Source organism: Panthera pardus, unplaced genomic scaffold (genome assembly GCF_024362965.1).
Source record: "Panthera pardus isolate Hobbes unplaced genomic scaffold, ASM2436296v1 HiC_scaffold_7, whole genome shotgun sequence".
In the NCBI taxonomy this organism is placed as follows: domain Eukaryota; kingdom Metazoa; phylum Chordata; class Mammalia; order Carnivora; family Felidae; genus Panthera; species Panthera pardus.
The window spans coordinates 12070529-12090920 of NW_026527002.1; the positions used below are offsets into that span (position 1 = coordinate 12070529).

The 20392-nt window shown below is 48.5% G+C and overlaps 1 long non-coding RNA gene across 1 annotated transcript; it reads right to left on the bottom strand.

Moving 5' to 3' along the window:
• Window positions 1-3932: 3932 nt before the first annotated feature.
• LOC128775306 (uncharacterized) lies at window positions 3933-9407 on the bottom strand. Its single transcript, XR_008419939.1, has 2 exons — window positions 9115-9407; window positions 3933-5356 (listed from the first exon to the last, which is right to left on the bottom strand). It is a non-coding gene; the product is annotated as an uncharacterized LOC128775306 (long non-coding RNA).
• Window positions 9408-20392: the final 10985 nt, after the last annotated feature.

Consider the following 20392-nt stretch of genomic DNA (forward strand, 5'->3'; position numbering starts at 1 on the left):
TTACATCGGTGCTGATTAGAATAAAATCAGACGGGGAGGAAGTTTTCCCAGTCTCCATCCATTGTCAACTCTCCTGTGTTGCTCCTGGGAACAAGTCCCTGGTCCCCTACCTGGGAGGGCAACGGCTTCCCAGAATGTCGGGCAATGTCCAGCCCAGCCCAGCCCAGGCAGAGGCATGCTGGCTACATTCCACAGAAGCTGGGCCACCAAGGAAAGGAGACACTACTCTCTCTTCTTGAGCTGAGAAGAGCCTAAGACATTTTCGTTTAACTAGTACAGGACAGTCAGGTGGTCACTGGCAACAGAAGATGTTCTAATATTTATGCAGAGTTCATAGCAAGGAACTTACAGCACTCTTGGGATTCTTACTAGCCCTCAAAGATGCTTGTGTGTGTGTGTGTGTGTGTGTGTGTAATGGCAAGAAGCTTGGGAGTAGTAGAAAGGAAGGCATCATCTTCTTTTTTTTAAAAGTTTTTAAATTTATTTTGAGAGAGAGGGAGAGAGAGAGAGAGAGAGAGAGAGAGAGAGAGAGAGAGAGAGAGAATGTGGGGAGGGGCAGAGAAAGAAGGAGAAAAGCTCGATGCAGGGCTCAGTCCCATGAACCATGAGATCATGACCTGAGCTGAAACCAAGTGTCGGACGCTCAACCAACTGAGCCAGCCAGGCGCCCACATCTCCTTCTTTTTTAAAAAAGTGAGGCATTTTTTTTGGTTTGCCCATCATCCCCCATAAAGATAAACCCAAGTAGTGGACTCTGAGTTGAGGGCTGTTTTAGGGAGGACCCAAGACATGGGGGGAGAGAGGGCTGGTCATACTCCTTTGCTGCCGGTGCTGAGTTAGTTGGTAGAAATTTGAGAGGACAGGCAGAGGGGAAAAGAGAGGTGCTGTGTCATTCTGGGGGTGCTGGCTAGCTGGGGCCCACCCACCACCTACCTGCCTCCTGCCTGTCCTGACATCATCTTCAAGCTTGAACCACTCAGTCTTGTTCTGTGAACTTATCTGACCTTAATTCCAATGCTGTGTGCGATACCACGATACCTGACTGAAGTCTCACCTGAAGATGTGACAGCTTGCCCCTGGTGGTGACGATGGGGGTGTCACTTCTCCATGGCTCTGTGTGCCTGCCTGGTTTAGCTCCTGTCACCCTGGGTGGCACAGGAGGTGGATTAGGGGACAAAGAGAATTCCTGCCAGACTTGGGTGCTGCAGGAATTCTCTCTACTGCCCCTGGCTTCTGTTTGATTTGTGTGTTTTAGAGTAATACTGCGTTTTCTGCTCTCTGGGTCTGTTCCTGGTCTGGGGTGGGGGTGGGGGGGTCGGTAAATGTGACCCCCAAAGTCTCAGTTTAAAAAAAAAGCCCACAACAGAGCCGTCTGTTTGTTTGTTTGTTTGTTTGTTGTCGGCAGCATTTTCCTTCCTGTGTAGTACCAGTTTGTTGACTGTCTCACTCAGTGTCGGTTGAGTTGGCACAGGTAGTCCCCCTTGTGCTGCTAGAGACTCTTCCTGCTGGGCGTTTCTTCTCTTTCTCCTCTCTAATATCTATGTGCTCCCGGGGAGTGCTACAAAACACACTGAGGATGAGAAGACAAAACACAAATGAGCCCCCGAGGTTTTACAGTCCGTGGTGGTTTGGGAATGCAGGGGACAAACCCACCATCAAACGACCGGTGGCTTGGGGTATGATGGGCTTGTGCGAGAGGGAGGTGTCAGCATGGCAGAGGGGGCGGAGAGCAGGGTGGGGGACCACCAGTGACAGCATTTCAGATCACAGCCCCACTCTAAAGAGCTCACAGCCAAACCAAGGAGTTTGCTCTGAGACGGAAGGAGACTTCTAGCTGACTCGTTGCACTCAGCTTAGCGTTCATGGCCACTGGCTGGCGGTTCTGGGCAAAAGAGCCCACATGGGGGCTGGGGAGCGGGGTGGTGAAGAGGAGAGGAGGCAATGTGGGTAAAGCCAAGCCAGGCAGAGGACTTATGGAGGAGATGAGAGGCTAGAAATCCATGAGGAAATGAAACGGCAGGTATGGCAAAAAGGCACAGTGGGCTGGAGGCAGAAGACTGGGGTCTCACCTCTGCCCTTCAGGACCCGGGCAGCCTTAGGAAAGGGGTATACTCCCTTTGAGTCTCCATCTTATCATCTTTAGAATAGAGCCAAAGATCATCTCCACCCTTCCTACCTCACAAGGATACTGTGAGAGTTTAACGGAAACCCATCAAAACCCATAAGCCAAGGCTCAGGCCAGCACAGTACTTGGCCAACTGTGGCTATCAAGGAACTTGGGCCGAAGAAAGAAAGAAGTCGGTGAGCGTGAAACAGAATATGGAGTAAAGACGATTAATCAAAGTAGGCACGAGGGAGCCAGGGAAGAACCAAGGAAGAACCACATGGTGATGGTGCTGGTGGAGCCACCAGAGTCATTCAAAAATGCAGACAGGGTGACAGCGTCCGGTGAATGAGTAGCAGTGACCCGTGCTTGAGAACCTAACGTGTCGGCTCCTGTGCCGATGAGCGGGAGGCCGAGATGGGGAGAGGGGTCAGCAGGGAAGAAGCCACAGGTGGGAGAGAGAAAGTCAGGCCAACAGCTTGTTTTCAGGAGACTGAGGCATAGGTGGGCATTCACATACTGACGGATGGAGTGGGCTTGCATGGGCCAGAGTTGAAAGCGAGGCAGAATGAGGCATGTCACCCTATTCGAAATTGAAGATAGATAAGACCTTGGCTCAAAACGGTAACCGACGAAAGGGACTTACAATTTTTTTCCGGAGAGAACGCTTTCGTGCATTTGCTCCGAATCCAGGGAATTTCGTTTAAACTGGGAGTTTCCTCGCCCGCCACGGGGACCAGAGAGAGTTCCGTCTCTAAGGGGAGTGAGGGCAGGTCAAGCTTCTGTAATTCGGTGTCATGAGAAGTAGGGGAAAGAGTTTTCCGCAAGGAGGTGACAACACTGTTTAGCCTTTCAGGAAGAGAGCCTTTCAGAAGTGAAAATGGAATGATTGTAGTTGATTTAAGAGGTAAAAGTTGAGAGGCAAAGGACAACTAAGGTTGAAAGGGTTTCTCTGAGTAGTCCTTTTGTTCATGGGCAAGACGTTGTCGCTGATGGGTTCAAGGGGAGTGGGAAGGCACGGGAGAGGTGGGAGGGATGATGGATTGCCTACGAACCTATGAAGAATGAGGCAAAGCAGCATGAAACCATTTGTTTGGGCTTTATAGATTTTCTAATAAAAACGTCAAGGTTTTTTCACACCATTTTGAAAATGTCATCAAATGCAAAACAGTTCTCCTTGTGCCACAAAGGCTGCATTTCCAATGGTAACTTCCAGCCCCAAATGCCATAACAAACTTTGTCAGGTTTTCCTCCAAGTCGAACCAGGGGTCAGGTTTGGTCCAGGTCCCTTCAGGGTGACCTTTGATCCTTCACGGCTACTGCCCCTCCCGATAGAGCCCATAACTTTCCTGACTGTGAAGTGTTTGGGGAGTTGATTAAAGGTTAGTGTGAGCCCAGTGGAAATGTCCCTAAAAACAGAGAGCACACGTCTGAGCCATGTCTGGGGATTGAAGAGCCTATTTCTGACTCTCTGACTTAGGTTCTTTCTGGGGTAACCATTAAAAAAATTCTTTCAATGAAGCTTCCTTGCCTCTTCTCCCTGGACTCACTCCTTTGTAATCTGCTTAATCCGCTTCCTCAAAGTTATTATTATTATCATTATTATTGTTTTAATCATGTGACAGCCTGGCTCCAAGACCTTCGATGGCTCCCCCTTGCCTTCTTTTCGTTTTCGTTTTTTTATGACCATTTTATTTAACGCAAGAAATCGAAAATATTATCATCTTAGATATCATGTAACTTACATCAGAATGATGAATGGGATATTTTATATCCTTTCTTTATACTGAGCTTCAAAATCTAGTGCGTACTTCACAGTTACAGCACATCTCAATTTGGAAGTTAAATTTAATCAGATTCACTTAATTTGTATTTAGCTTTCATAAGATTTACAGTTAGAAGAGAAGATTCACAGGCTAGTTGTTCAAATATACCTCAGAATTTTCCAATAACTGACTCAAATGTCAGTTTTTAAAGTTGAATTTACACTGGTTAAATCGGAATCCAAATTTAAAGATCTCATTCTTCTTATTGCAGAGTGGTATCCCACTTTAGAAATGGAACACTCCCCCCCACTTTGTTAAGTGCAAACACCTTTAATTGGCTTTCTGCACCCCAATTCCTTTGCAGTTCCCCTTTGCAGTTCTGCACCCCAATTCCTTATCTTTTTCAGTTCCTGGGCATGTGCCCCACACTTCGGCCAAATTCGCCCAGGCTGTGCCCCACACTCACTTCTCATCTTCAGTGAAATATCACTCCCTCCATCCCGGGCATTTTTCCCTTTATGCCATCTATCTGTTAAAATCTTGCCATTCCTGGGGCACCTGGGTGGCTCAGTCGGTTAAGCATCCAACTTCAGCTCAGGTCATGATCTCGGGGTCCATGAGTTTGAGCCCTGCGTCGGGCTCTGTGCCGATGGCTCAAAGTCTGGAGCCTGCTTCGGGTTCTGTGTCTCCCTCTCTTTCTACCCCTCCCCCATTCACGCTTCGCCTGTCTCTGAAAAAGGAATAAGCCTTAAAAACAAAAATTTAAAATCTTGTCGTTCCTTCACGATTTATCTGACAAGCCACTTCTTCCCTACAATCTTTCCTGATTTCCTCAACTGCGATTTTCCCTTTCTTTTCATCCCTTAAATCACGTTGATGCCTCCAATCGATCCTCTTTAACACGTATTCTAGTCTATTCTCCAGGGCTTGTCTCCTTGAAGCTGAAGTAGGAAACTGTGCCTCACGCGTTTTATTGCCCCCTACACCCACCACCTGCAATTAAGTGTCCTCCAGTGGCCTCCTGTCGGCCACCGCGATTGGGAAAGGGTGGAAGCATTCGGTTCAGGGTGAGGTCTTTTTGGGTTCCCTTCTATTACTGTATATGTTGAAAGGACCATATATGGAAAAAAGAAAAGAAAAAATCAGGGAGAACAGTTGAGTTTCGTACGTTGGTTTTGTCTAGCACATCAAGTCTGCTGCCTTTTGACTTTGGCGGATGTCTTCTTCCTGGCCCGAGAAACAGAGGCCAGGAACGGACTTGCACATATGCCCCTCTCCTTCTCTCGCTGGCTTTCTGCAGCTCTGATGTAAAACGTTAAAGGACCAAGAAGGAGGAGCGGTTTCTGAAGGGACTCTGTTGCCCTTGTGGAGTTTCTTGTGGGGCTTGCTCTCTAGAGTCACGAGGTCTCTCGTAGGGTTCTGTTCCAAACATTTCCTCTTGGATCTTCTAAGCATGAGGGGTATTAAACACTGGAAGGGGTCACGTCTGAGGATCGAGACAAACACAGGAATTAAATTCTTTGACCTTTAAAAAAATATCCCTGTTCTGTCTGGAAAACACAGGGGTCAGCTCAACAGGCTTCCCAGGGGCCACCAAAGTGATGGTTGTGGGGGCAAGAGTTTGCAGGAAGACAGAAAGGAAGGAATGCAGGGAGAAAACTTTAGAAGCTTAATAAGGCAGCTCTCAGCTATAGGGTGGAGGAAGCCAGTACAGGGGTAACTGGCAATGACCTAGTTGTTAGTCAGAATTGGATGGTTTGGACCTAGATCTACCAGTGGTTTACTGTAGAATCCTGAGCAAATCCACCTTGAGTGTGAGTTTTCCCTATGTAGATGGGACTGGTGACTGTCATTTCTGGCAAACTGGCCAAACCTTATGACCACTTTAGGTTCAAGCTGGAAAGAAATGCAGCTGCCTGCCTTCCTTCCTTCCTCCCTTCCTCCCTCCCTCCCTCCCTCCTTCTCTCCCTCCCTCCCTCTGTTCCTTCCTTTCTCCCTTCCTTCCTTCCTTCCTCCCTCCCTCCTTCTCTCCCTCCCTCCCTCCCTCTGTTCCTTCCTTTCTCCCTTCCTTCCTTCCTTCCTTCCTTCCTTCCTTCCTTCCTTCCTCCCTCCTTCCCTTCCTCCCTTTGTTTGTTCTTTCCTTCTTCCTTCCTTCCTTCCTTCTTTCCTTCCTTCCTTCCTTCTTTCCTTTCTCCCTCCCTCCTTCTCTCCCTCCCTCCCTCTGTTCCTTCCTTCCTTCCTCCTTCCCTCCCTTTCACCCTTCCTTCCTTCCTTCCTTCCTTCCTTCCTTCCTTCCTTCCTTCCTCCTTCCCTTCCTCCCTTCGTTTGTCCTTCCTTCTTTCCTTCCTTCCTTCCTTCTTTCCTTTCTCCCTCCCTCCTTCTCTCCCTCCCTCCCTCTGTTCCTTCCTTCCTTCCTCCTTCCCTCCCTTTCACCCTTCCTTCCTTCCTTCCTTCCTTCCTTCCTTCCTTCCTTCCTTCCTCCTTCCCTTCCTCCCTTCGTTTGTCCTTCCTTCCTTCCTTCCTTCCTTCCTTCCTTCCTTCCTTCCCTCCCTGTCCTTCTTTCTTCCTTTCTCCCTTCTTCCTTCCAACAGATATTTATCACATACTTGCTCTGCTCCAGGAGGATCTAGAAGTGAGTAAAAACAGTCGAAGTCCCTCCGTTCATACATATGCTAGCAACAGCCAGAGAAGTAAATATACATAATATGGGGTAGTGATAAATGCTCCAAAGAAAGATAAAGGTGGGTGAGGGGACAGACAGCAGCACAGAGCTGTGTGAGACAGAGCAATCTATCTGAGGCAGCTTCATCTGAGAGGGTGGCATCGGAGCAGAGACCCAGATGAAATAAGGGTGTCACCGGGGGGAGCTGTGTTGTATGTGCAGAGAGAAGAGCTGAATCAGACAAATGTGCCAGCTGCATGACCCTGGGCAAGATAATAGCTTCTGTGAACCTCCCTTTCCATGGTTTAAAATAAAACTAACACCTACTTGACGAAGTGCTTGTGCAGATTAAATCCAGCATCGCGTGTGAGGCTTGGCACGCGGTGGAAAATGGATGTGGGGTGGGTGCCAGCAGTGAGTGCACGCCCCTGGGTGCAGTCTGGGTGAACAGATTGGGCGCCCCTCCTACCCTTCCCCAGGCGCCACCGGTCCTTCAGGGTCTCTGGGCCCCTTTCTCATTCAGTAGAAAACGGGCAGCGCGTCCCCTCCTCGAAGGAATGCAAAGGGTCAGGCGAGGGGTAGCAAATGCAATAGTGCTCTGGACCGGCTCTTCCGATTAAAGGTGGGCAGAGAATCAGAGCACGTGTGAGAGGCCGAGCCTCGCCCCTGGGGAGAGGGCGCCTGGGGGCAAAGGCCCTCTAACCGGGCCGGGTCCTTTAAAAACGTGGGCTCAGATGGAGCCAGAGACACATTTGCTAGCACCAGAGAGGGCTGGGAAGAGAGCCAGTCCCGGGGTGGAGGCTCGCCAGAAGGGCGGGCTCGGGCTGACCACCAGGAAGCAACAAAGCGGCAACACAAACAGGAAGCAGGACCGCTGGTGACAGGATGGGGCCCTGCGAGAGCCGGGAAGAGCCCGGAGCGCGGGGGGGCCGGGGAGTGGTGGGGGGCGCGAGTGAAACTGACATTGCCACTTCAGTACCTAGTGATGCTCCCCCTGTCATGCTCTTCAAAAACACAGCAGAAAGAACCCATTTCTGCCTCTTTGGTAAGCCCTCCCCCCCACCTCTGTGGGGAGAGGGTTTTTCTACTTCCCTCTCACCCACTTACACAGCCACCTCGTAATTAGTGGAAAAGCACCTCATCCCGGGGCCCTGCCACTACCCTGCGCTGATTCCACAGTCCCGGGAAGCAGGGCCTGCCTCGTTATTTAGAAAACTGCCGGTAAGGGCATCCAGCGGATGATGGACTCCAACGAGAACAGGATCTACATCTAAAATAATATGAGTAAACTGCAGATTGATTCATGGGACAGAGCACCCAGCAGCCCAAACTCCATTCTTCCTTCCGAGTTCCATCTCCTATCTCCTGTCAGTCTCAAAATTGATAGAACAGTCTGGAGCCATTGAACAGAGTTATGTCTGCAATCACCTTTCTAATTCTTGCATACAGGTGCCAATATGTCAAGAGGACCCAGGCAAGGGGACAACGGGGTGGCTTTATTTAGCATTATGACAAGCAAACCCTTGAATACCAAAAGGAGCTCGTGAGCTTTCCAGCAGCAAGGAAAAAAAAAAAAAAAATTTATTTATTTATTTTTTTTTTTTTAAAGCTCCTGTATGGTTGCCTGCCCCTGGCTCTCGTGGCCCTGCACCGGTGCGAAAAGGAGATCACTAACAAAAGGTTATTCAGCGCTTTCCCCGAATACACCCAAAGGTACCAAGTACGGACACAGCAGATGTCAGGAGACTGAGCCCTATTTTGGACAACTGCCGAGATATTTAGAAATAGCGCTTTCTTATTAACCCAGGCATAATGCTGAAAGTCCTTTAAAATAAAACTTCCCAGATGCCACCTGCATCTGACATGGCAGGAGGGTGCATGCCAGCCGGCCCGCTGACACACGAAAGACTCTTAAGAAACAGCCTCGACTGATTGTTCCGGCACAAACAAATCACAACCTAATTTATGTATTCCTGCAGCTGTACCCCAGCCGAGGCAGGAGTCGGACCGATTCACAGTTGACTAGTGCTGTCTCATTCTTTGCAGATTTTGGCATTTAACTGTAATTAAGATTTATTGTTCACTAGCTTGCAGGTCAGGGCAGGCATGACAATATGGGCAACTTTTCTGTTTACTAGTAAAATGTCTGGTAGGAGGAAGCCTCAACCCTTCCAAGCAGAACCTGACAGAAATAAATAGCACCTCTTCACTCCAGGACCAGCGCATTACCGATTTTAATCAGACCCGAGAGTTCTCGTTAAGGGAGGGCAGGGAGGAATCGGAAAGAGCTAGTGAACTGTGCCGTTGCTTTTGCACCAGAAGGGTACGGGCCGGAAGCCAAATCAATTATTGCTGATCTTCTGGATTTGGGGAAGGGATTGTCAGCTCGGTGTGGGAGGGACTGAGACCTTGCTGCCGACAAAGGTTCTGCAGAGACTGGGACCTGTGGGTCTCCACGGCCCCTCCTTGCAACCGAGAGGAGAATCATCGCTCGTCTGTCCCCACTCTCAGGGATGCCCTTGGACCAAATCAGATGGCCCGAGGAGGAGGGAGGCAGGGTTCAGCAGGCAGCGGCCACTCACCTTTTACAGTCTGTCTGCTGAGGTCCTGTGCAGGTGACCCACGACGCAGTGGGTGTGAATGAACAAACGCTCTGCAAGCAGACAGATGAAGAAGGGCATCTCATCCCACTGGTTTATTAGAAGGCAGAAATGCTGAAGCATAATGTCCTTCAGTTCTGCAGCGTCTATAATTTATTATGTATTATTGTTTGTCCTCCTTGGAGTATTTTTGTCAGAGCCTCTATAAAATAAGAAAACATTACTCACATGGCCCAGAGATCTGGACCCTGAGTTTTTCCTGTTTCTCTTATTCCCTTTCAGAGGAGGGGCGGGGGAAGAAAAAAACCAAACCAAACCAAAACAAAAAAAACCCTTGCTCTTCAGAGCACCAATGACTACAGAATGCAATTTTATACGATATTGTAAAAATGTCTTTGTATCTCACTCGAAACTGCAAATCGTTCACATTGTGGCTTGCAAAAATCCGTACACAGCTTTAGGAAAAGATTAAAAATAAGTGAGGGAGAAAATTGGGTGATCGTCTACATTCTCCCGTTGTACGTTTTTTATTAATGTTAGAGCTACTAGTTCACAGAAGTTGAAGAGGGTTGGTTCTATTCTGCAGCGATCTGCTCCTTCCCCACTTGCCTTAATTCTAGCACATTTGTTCTCCTCTTTGTTGGAAAAGGATCTCGAGATTCTAAGAGGTATAAGGGAGCTTTTGTTTTGACATTAAGAGAAAGCTGTAAGAGAACGCGCCTTTCCCAAAGGTACAAGGGGGAAAATGGGTGTGAAATTAATTTTAATGGTGGATAGAGACAAAATCTAAAAAAGGATTTAAAAGAAAACTTCCCACCTATTTTACCAACTGAAGGTGCTTTATAGTCCTAGATACCAGATTTTTAGTCTTGGGGGATCCAGTTCAATTAAAATGATGCTGAATCACAAAAGAGGAAAATATAATTGAGGGAAGAAGGATTCTAATATTTAGATTCAGTTGTTAGTGATATTTTTAACCATTTAAAAAAAAAAAAGCCATTCTTCCCTTCCACTGAACTCACAATTATTAGTTTAATTTTCAGAGCCGGCCAGTTTAAGCCAGCATTACTCTTTCCCGAGGACCCTTGAGCCGGGCCCAGAAAAGGTCGAAGGAAGTCTCACAGGGGGCACATTTGACCCTAAACGTGAGCCTGGTTTACCGAGCCACAGAACTTTGATCCTTGGTGACGCCTTCCGAGGTGGTTGGGTGGGGGGCGGGGGACGGGGGGGGGGGGGGGGGAGGAGAAGACGACAGTCACTCCACAGCTTCTCGGGTGGCTGATCCGAGCAAAGCACATTTACACACTCGGGTCTCGGCCCTCACGGATGCAGACGGGCGGGTAGAAAAGGGCGAGCAGGATGCTGCAGTCATTTAGCGGGCAGGACATCGCGGTGCCCACTGCTGCTCAGTGCAAACAATGGAAGCCGGAGACAGGGAGCTTGCGGTGGCTCCGAACAGGTGGGAAGCTGGAGGAGAATCACTTGGCTCTCAGCTGGGAAGGGCTTTGTGGCGGAAGCAGGATCTCAGGAGCTGGGAGAATGATTGTAGGAGACAGCTTGCGGAGACGGGATGGGGCAGGATTCCAGGCGCACGGCCTCCTGCCCAGGAACGAAGCAAACCTTGAAGGAGAGAATATGGTGCTTAGTGGAAGGGGCAGTGGGAAAAATTCCAAGGAAGGAGGAGGAGGAACGGGCCGTGTAGTAGCAGGACCACTCGGATGACCAGCATTTCAGACGTCCTCCTCCACTCGAACGCGATCGCTATCGGCCCATCTTTGCCGAAAGTGTTTTTACTCTGTTACAGCCTTTGGCATTTAAAGCTTTGTTTTTTGGGCTAATATTATGCCCACGTTGGTCGCCATGTTCTTAATGGAGTGTTAAAAAATGAGAGATGATTCATCGGAGACTGCCCGGAATATAGATAAAATGGATCAAAACACGGGAAATGGAAATTAACGCCGTTGTTTGCACAATTTTAAAATGTGGTTTTGAAATTAGAGAAGGCGGTTGGTGGTGCCTGGGTGGCTCAGTTGTTTAAGTGTCTGACTTTGGCTCAGATCATGATCCTATGGTTCCTGAGTTCGAACCCCGCGTCGGGCTCTGTGCTGACAGCTCAGAGCCTGGAGCCTGCTTCAGGTCCTGTGTCTCCCTCTCTCTTTGCCCCTCCCCCACTTGCTCTCTCTTGTTCTCAAAAAAAAAAAAAAAAAAAAAAAAGAATAAACATTAAAAAAATTTAAATTAGAGAAGAGGGGACCACGGGGTAATGATTATTTCCTGAGATAGCAGGAAGCGGGAGTTTTCTTCTACCATGAGGAGGATAAACAACAGTTTTCTATCTTCAAGGAGGAAACAGAGATGTCAGAGATCTCAGGTGCTTTGAATAGATATTGCTGAATTGTCCTTTAAAAACGGTGTAGGAATATTTATGCCTACCAATAGCCTGTGCGAGACAGGCTATTCCCCAAAGCCCTTCCCAGAAATAGAACTTATCAGTACTTATGATATCAGAGAACTGGTATCTTGTTTCAGCTTGACCTTCCTTGTGAGGATGAGTGCTTATCTAAATCCACATCCCCATCTAAGTGGAAATCTATGTCTATATCAAACCTACCTTCACCACTTGCACCTCTTCTGTGACTTGCCTGTTCAAACCCTTTGCCCATTTTTTAATTGAGGTCTTTATTATTTATTATTTTCCAGAAGTTCTTTGTATATCAGGGATATACCATTAATATACTGCACATTAGGGATATACCATTAGTGCAAAAGAGTGCTCACTCCATTTTACCCTGGCTAGCTTTCCATAGAGTTGATTTTCTTCATTTACCAATTTAATAGTCTAAAAAGGGATTTTTTTAAAGTTTATTTATTTATTTTTGAGAGAGAGAGAGGGCAGAAGGGGCACAGAGGGAGGGAGGCAGAGGATTTGAAGCGGGCTCTACTCTGGCAGCAGGGAGCCCGATCCGATGCAAGGGTCGAACTCATGAACCAATCATGACCCAAGCCAAAGTTGGATGCTTAACCAACTGAGCCATCCAGATGCCCCTAAAAAGGGAATTTTGATGTTTTAATTTATATCTAATCTATATTTACTTGGTTATTAATGAGGCTGAATTTTTTCCATATTTTTATCAAAAAATTCATATTTCTTTTGCAAATATCCCCTCGTCTATTTTTGGAAGAAGGTCCCCATTATGGTTTTCTTACTGGTTTATAGGATATAAACCCGGGATCTATTATTTACGGCAAATAATTTGTCATACAACTTTTAGGCTCTTTAGGTATCCACGTGAGTTTTTCTGCTCGGTTTTTGAGAGAAGTTCTGGCTCTGCAGACAGGGTGGGGCAAAGGTGTGTGTTTCCACTCTGGCTTGGATTCTCCTTAAATTTGGAAATGAAATATAATTCACCATCCTGAGGATTAATTTCCTTTTGAAAAATACCCAGTCTGATGTATATAAGAAACGGCATTTCTTCCTGTAAGATGGCTTTGACCATGTACCACATAACATAACAATCCTGGCCTTATTGTACTAAATGTGCGTTCGCTTGACTTTGTTACCTTTGAGCTGATGACTGAAAATGCCTCTGCTGGGGTGCCTGGGCGGCTCAGTCGGTTAAGCATCGGACTTCGGCTCAGGTCATGATCTCATAGTTTGTGGGATAGAGCCCCTGAGTTGGGCTCTGTGCTGACAGCGTGGGGCCTGCTTGGGATTCTCTCTCCCTTTCTCTCAATCAAAATAAATTAAAAAAAATTTTTTTTTAAATGCCTCTGCTTTCTTTCCTGTCCGTAGGAGCTGGAAGCAATGGTGTAGTGGGTAGGGAAGTGGGGCCCAGCAAGCAGAGAGCAGAATACCAAGCCGTAGGAAGGGCAGGGAGGAGCCTGGAGCCTGGCATTAGATGCCATCAGTACACTTGCTCCTTTTGTCTCTGCTTCTCACGGACTCCTGACTTCATTTTATTCTCTCCTTTGGTAGGTTGGCTTTCTTCACAGGGCAGAAACCATCTTGCGCCTTTAGCTCTTGGAGAGAGGCTGACTCAGTTCTCTCTTTTTTTTTTTTTTTAATGTTTATTTTTGAGACAGAGAGAGACAGAGCATGAACAGGGGAGGAGCAGAGAGAGAGGGAGACACAGAATCTGAAACAGGCTCCAGGCTCTGAGCTGTCAGCACAGAGCCCGACGCGGGGCTCGAACTCACGGACCAAGAGATCATGACCTGAGCCGAAGTCGGAGGCTTAACCGACCAAGCCACCCAGGCGCCCCAATGACTCAGTTCTCTTTTAACTGCATTCTAGAGAAGGCACTCTGTTGAAGGTCCATTTTGGTTTAGGCATAAGGTTGCCAAATAAAATATGGGATGCCCATATATATTAGAATTTCAGGGAAATGATTCATTCCTTTTTAGTTATAAGTATCTCCCCAAAGTTGTACGGGATATACTTACTCTAAAAAATTATAAATCGGTTATCTGAAATTCAGATTTAACTGGACAGCCTGTATTTTTATTTGCGAAGTTGGGCCACCCTAGTCAGGAGTCTGCTTCTAGACCAATCGGCCCAAAGTCGGGGAATTGGGGTTCCGTCCACCCTCGCCTCAGTTAGTGGTCGCCAGTGGGCTAGGTTGTGTCCTCACTGCTGCTCACTTGCTGAGGGGTGGGGGTGGGGGTGGTTACTATGCTGAGCAGACAAGCCTGTGGGAACCCGCAGTCCCTGCCTCCTTATACTAGCCCTTCCTCTGCCCTGCATGGGCTTCCCGCTGGCTCTCTCCCCAGTGCCTGATCACACCCCCTACTCTCCAGCACGGTGCTCTGATTCATCGTCTCTGTTCCTTGTGCTGCGATATAGGCTCCATTAGGAGCAGGACCACGTCAGCGGCTTCTTCAATGCACACCAACATTTTATTAAGGGTCTGGCATGTGTCAGGTGCCAGTACCTGGTTGGAGTGAGTTCAGCCCCAAATCCCCATATCTGTTCCGCGGTTTTCTTTCCCACCTGTCCCCCAGGCACCAGTCTTGCGGGAGACCCGGCCCTCGTCTCTGGAGGCTGTCTCCCAGCCCTTGAACGTGCCGAGGACACGAGCGCTCGTCCCTTCTACCGCGCAGCTTCGGCCTGCGTGACCATGCATTTCCCTCTGCCCCTTCCATCCCTGCCTGCCAGCTTACCACCCAGCCTCACGTGTATGTGGGGGCTCAGCTCTGGGTGTGGGTAGCGCGTCAAGGTGATCCTACCCGCGAGGGAGACCGTGGTGGGGCAGATGCAGCGGACAGGACTCTGGGTCAAGACCGCAGGAGATCAGAATGAGCTCATCCAGGGAAGCTGCACCCGGGACGCCCTGGGACAGCTTGCTAACAGATGGCTCGAGAAGGGCAAAGGTATCCAGGCCTTCCCCTCCCATGCTCTCCCTCTTCCTCCTGTGCTCTCCTCCTCTCCCCTCTGCTTGTCCAGGATTTGCTGTCCCTTCCCTTCCTCCTATTTCAAGAACGCTTACCGTATCCTGGACATCCTACACACTTTTTTTCCCCCTTCATTTCATCATTTTAACATATGCTTTAACATCACATCATTTTAACATAACATCGTTTTAAATACAGCCATTTGTATTTCAAAGTGGAAACATTAGGAAATGAAAAACCTTAAAGAAGCCCAGCCAGAGTGTGATGGAGATGGGCTCTTAACCCAGATCTTCGCACCGCAGAGCCTGCATTTGTAAGCAACACGTTATACTGCCATTTCGCCCTCTGCAGATGAAATTTCAGATCGCACGGTATGGATACGGGTGGGTGGGCAGGCAGGTGCTCGGGCTAGCTGTGACCGCACTCTTCCAACCTGATCCATGACCAGACCTGGTACTGCCGGCCCCCTTCCTCTTTCCATCCACGCCAGGCCTCGCCCCGCCCACAGCACCCCTTCGTCACCTGCCTCCACTCTGCCCCTTTGTTTTCCATTCCTTCTACTGCTAGGTTAGCTGTCTCCTCCCCACATCTAGGGAGGCATTATTACTTTGCAAACAAAACATGTCCTGCTTGCCCTGGAAGATGGGCTGTCTGGAGAGATTTCCTGCAGACTGCTGTGCTCATCCTGGCTCGGGGTTCTTGTAAACTGCAGTCACAGAGGGTGGCACTTCCTGCCAGAGAGAAACCTTGTCCTCTCCCTGACCTCTGTCTTATTATCCCTTGTCGTCCATCTTGGAATCCCTCTCTGGTTCGCTCTGAGGCCTTGTCCTGCCAACCTCTGGATGCCTCGGGCAGACAGCAAATGTAGCCATTTGGAAGTGGCCGGGGACAGGCAGACATTGGGGAGTGGGACGCATCCCTGCCTCCGTCCTCACAGGCCTTCGGCTGACACACCCGCTTACCCTCCCCCAGAACCACTGGAGGCCACGGCTCGGCTCGCAGCGTTCCTGAGCTCCAGCGTGGTCAATTATGTCAGGGAATAAATAAAGGTGGAAAGAGCAGGGGTTCCTTCCTGGCCCCTTTCTAGAACCTTCCGTGAATGACATAATTCTAATCCCCAGCTGCAGCTGAGAAAGTGTTTCAAGGGCTCCACTTCAGACAATGCCAGCCACAGTCGCTCCTTCCTCAGCTCCAAACTGTATTTTGCCTCTGGCCTGGGAATCTCCTCTCTCTCTCTCTCTCTCTCTCACTCTCTCTCTCCATTCTCTGTCTCTGTTTCTCTAGGCCCCTCGGTCACTCTCTTTCCAGGTTTTAAAAGGGGAAGGGATTGGGAAGCAAATCCAAACCCTGATTTTTGAGTGGGGAGAAGCCTTTCACATGAAGAAAGAACATACATTAATAGCTTGGAAAACAATGGTAATATTTAATTAACCTTTTGAAATGGCTGATCTGCAAATCTGCACGTGTCAGCTCATCTTCAGAACAGAGGGACTGTGTGTGCCGATGCCAAAATCAACATGCTGGGTCCGTGCATTTCTTCCGTGGGGATTTCACAGGGGGGAAGAAGCACGACCCGCTACTCCTCCCCCCCACCCCCCCCCCCACAAAATCAGTTGTGTTACTTTAAAAATTCATGTGATCCAGCTGCCCTCATCAGAGTTGGATGTAGCCTGTTGTGCTACACATCTGAGAACCCCAAGCTGAAGCTTGGCTCCTCTCCCTGTCACTGTAGCAGACAGGCTGTGGGCCTCCCGGGGGCCTGGGGGTCAGTTCCGATGACAGCAAAAATCAGCTCGATGCACTTGTAGCTCTCCCAACACAGCGCATGTCCACAGGACAAAGGGAATTAGACTCATTTGCAGGTGTCAACTCTCTGGCTTTTTTCGTGATTTTCTTTCTCTTTTTCTGTTTCTTTTTCCCTCCTTTTAAAGGGGGTGCGCTCTCTTAGTTTGAGAAGCCCCTTCATCCGGAGCGCTAGGGTTGGCTCATTAAAATATCACCTGGTTAAAGTAAATCAATGTTGATGGAGTTGTTTGAGGTATTCCCCCTCGCGGAGCTGGTGTCAACTTGTTAGTCCCATCCCTGGGCTGAATGGAAACCCCTCCTTCTCCTCTGCATCCCATACCTGCATTAATGAGCAAGGCTCACACTGCACCGGGGAGCCTGGGTTGAGGGGAGGTGACTAATACATTTCATTTCCTTTTATCAACAGCAGTGGCAGAAAGAATTAGAGGGTGATATTTTACTTTTTTGGGGACTTCCAAAAATGAAAGAGGGTGGGCATGATAGAGTGAATAGGAAATAGTTGATTTGTACTTGTAAACTGTACAGGCACATCGATGAAGCAATAAGATGCATTTTGAAACGCTAAGAAAAACTGCTGTAACTTGTGAAAAGCCTTTTGTTGTCGCTTACGTGCGTTTCGAATCATCAGGGAAAAAAAGGTTTGGGGCTTTTAAGAAATGTGGCAAAATCTGCCAAGCTTTGGGTGGGAAAGATTCAAGGCCCATGAAGACTTGGTCAGGCGGGAAGATGTGCAGTTGATCAAATAAAGCAACTATTTGGTTGCTAAGCTCTCTTTTTTTTCCCAATTGGAAGAATATGTCTTCTTAGCACAATTGGGTGCGACAATGGCGAAAAGATCTTATCTGTGTCATTCTAGCAAGATCAGGAGATGTGGGGATCAAGAAATGAGGCTAGAATGCGTGAGATCTTTCCTGAGATGGCCAGGACAGTGCCTTTCCACGAGAAGTAGCCCACCTTTGAGGACCATATCTCCCAGGAACAAGCCTAACCATGAGTAACTCAACTCACACAGCCAAGGACAAGGGCATCAACAACAATGACCCAGAAGTGTGATAAATATCAAACCTACCAGTGGCAATGGCCAGGTTGACAGCCAAGGTCTTTTCAAGCGTGGAAGGTAAGGTTTTCTGGAGGTAGAAAGCACTCACTATACTCCAGCCTTGCTCTCAGCACTTTATATGCCTTATCTCATTTAACCCTCACAACAAGTCTTTGAGGTATTTACTAGTGTTAGCCCCATTTTACAGGTGAGGAATCCGAGGCACGGAGAGGTGAAGTAACTTGCTCAAGGTCACACGGGATATGCTGACTCTCTAATAATTGAAGAGTTGAGGAGGAAGGCATCAGTTATATCCAATGGCTTATATATTTTTTCAAATGCATTTTCTGTTTCATCTTGTCTTTGTTGTGTTTAGTAATTGGCCTCGGCTGTTCAACCTGACTTTCACAGGATGTAGTAGCATCGAGAGCCTCCGATGTCAGGATCTTCTGAGAAGCTAACCTTAACCCCCTCATCCACTCCGGGATGCATGGGTCTTTACTCTGTGGGAACAGAAACAGGGCAGATCTTAGATTGTGCGGGGAGGGCATTTCCATCCTGAACGCACTCAGGGACCAAAGTCAGCCAAATTGAGAAAAGAGAGCAAGGGGTGAGGGAAGGTCTCCACGAATGTAGAACATTCCGTCCCCTCTCCGCTTCCCTGCTTGAAAAAGAAAGCTCAGTTTCAGGAGGGAATTAGAAAGGGAAGCAGAAAGGCAAACCAAAGGAGATAGGTGTAGGAAAACGGGGCCATTTTCCCTACTGGACCGCCCCCTTCCTCGGGGTGTAATGATCCATTTGACCACTAGATTGAAGACGTGAGTGAGGGAAGGTAGTGTCCCTTCTAGTGTCCTGAGAGCTTCAGATCTCAGAGCCGGGAAGGACCTCGATCCACGACCTGTTTGAAGAACTTCAGGCCTGGGCATGTTCAAACCACCCAGAACAAATACAATATGGCAAGGGGATAATTTTTCAGTAAGGAAATAGCGTATGGGTATGATATTATGGGGTCCCTCAATCCAAACAAAGTGTCTCATGTATGGGCCATAACACAAAGCAGCTTAATCCAGCCCTCAACAGATTTATTTTGGGAAAGCCTCTAGGCTCCTCTGTAGGGGAGTAGCCTGTTCGCCGAGACCCCCCTCCGACATTCAAACGTAGAGGCCACCAAAAGGAGATGTGAATGATATTGTCAACGCCGCCCAGGATGGTGGAAACATCTACCAGAGCCCAGGGACTTTTGGGTATCCCATGTATTCTGCCTAAATCCCTGGGCTGCTAAGCTATCACATTTAGTGATTAGCTCCCTTGAAAGTCTAAGTTGACTCCCAGGAGGTGGGGGAAGAAAACTGCATGTGCATACATAAAAGCGGAGGCTGCACGAATGTGTGTATGTGCGCGCATTTGTGCCTGCGAGCGCTGAGAAGCTGGGGGTCTGAGCAGTTTTCCGAGATTCCCCAGAATACGGAAGGCTCGTGGTGCATATGGGAGAACTGACAACTACACCAGAAGGTGAGGAAATGGCTGGAAGCAACACTAATGCCACTCCATCTGGAAAGAGGGGTACTGTTTAGTACGTCTGGAAAGCATTATTTCTGCAAATAGCTCAACCTCTATCAACTTTCAGGCAGGGATCCCGATCTGCAGCCAAAATGAGATCTCCCTGATGGCTGTGTGGCGGGAGAGGCTGAGCAAATGAACGAACAGCAGAAAGCAGGAAATCTGCAGAGATGGCAGCCGTTAAGGTACCACACAGCAAGCACCTGTCTCTCTCCAAAAAGACAGCCGGGGCTTCACATCACATTAGGCCGGGCCTGTGCTCGGGGTGGGCTGGACCCCGGTGGGATTTTGGGCTCACCAGCCATCTCCAACAAGTCCTCGCGATTTTTTGGGCTCAGAAAAGCCCCACATACAGTTGGCCAAATGGCTTTCCTGCATTGATTTTTATACCCGTGGGTATTTTGAAGGAAATTAAATCCATGTGTTTCTGATTGAGCTGCCATTAGCACATGAAAACGCTGTTTTGTGAGAGTTATGGTATGCCGTGGGTGCCTTCGCACAGTGCCGCTAAATGCCATAAAATCGTCTAGCCAGACACGGAGGTGCAAGAAGCCGGGTGCGTTCTGCCATACGCCATTTCCCTGCCTATCCAGAAGGCAACATGTTTTTGTCATTTGCATCCTTTCTGAATGTAGCACAACACGGTTTCTCATGCCCGTGAACCATCTATCATTTCCAATTTGAATGAAGCCATCTTAGTGTGGATGATGAGACGTTGCCTTTAACCACTAATAGCTGGAGGGGACTCGTATTAAAACAGCCACCGAGGGGCGCCTGGGTGGCTCAGTCGGTTGAGCGTCTGACTTAGGCTCAGGTCATGATCTCGCGGTTCGTGAGTTCAAGCCCCGCGTTGGGCTCTGTGCTGACAGCTTGGAACCTGGAGCCTGTTTCAGATTCTGTGTCTCCCTCTGTCTCTGCCCCTCCCCTGTTCATGCTCTGTCTGTCTCTGTCTCAAAAATAAATAAACGTTTAAAAAAAAAAATTAAAAAAAAAAAAAACAAACAGCCACCGAGGCTGGCACTGGTCTCTGGGTCTCCGGGCAAAGAGGCCAGCTGGCACTGGTCTCTGAAATGTATTCCCAGGAAGGCCCACACAGCTTCTGGTCTACACCACCTAGAAGCAGCTAAGCCTGTGCGGACAGGGAGAACTGGTGGGAGAGTCCTGACTCGGGTGCAGGAGAGGAGGGGGTCTCATCCGGCCCTGCTACTTGCCCTCTCCGAGCTTCCTCTCTAGTGATCATTGGGTCAAATGCTATTGGTTTAGGGCCCTTCCTGGACTTGACATTGTATGATTAAAACTGGCCCCTATTTGTCCTTAGTTATCACATTCATTGATGGTTGCATGTATTACGTCCCTAGAATGTTCTAGTATGTTTTGTGCTCAGCGTTGAAGACACATGAAGAAAGGCATGTTTTTGCCTTTGGAGGGAGGGAGAAGGTGAGGGGGACTAATTTGTAGAGTATT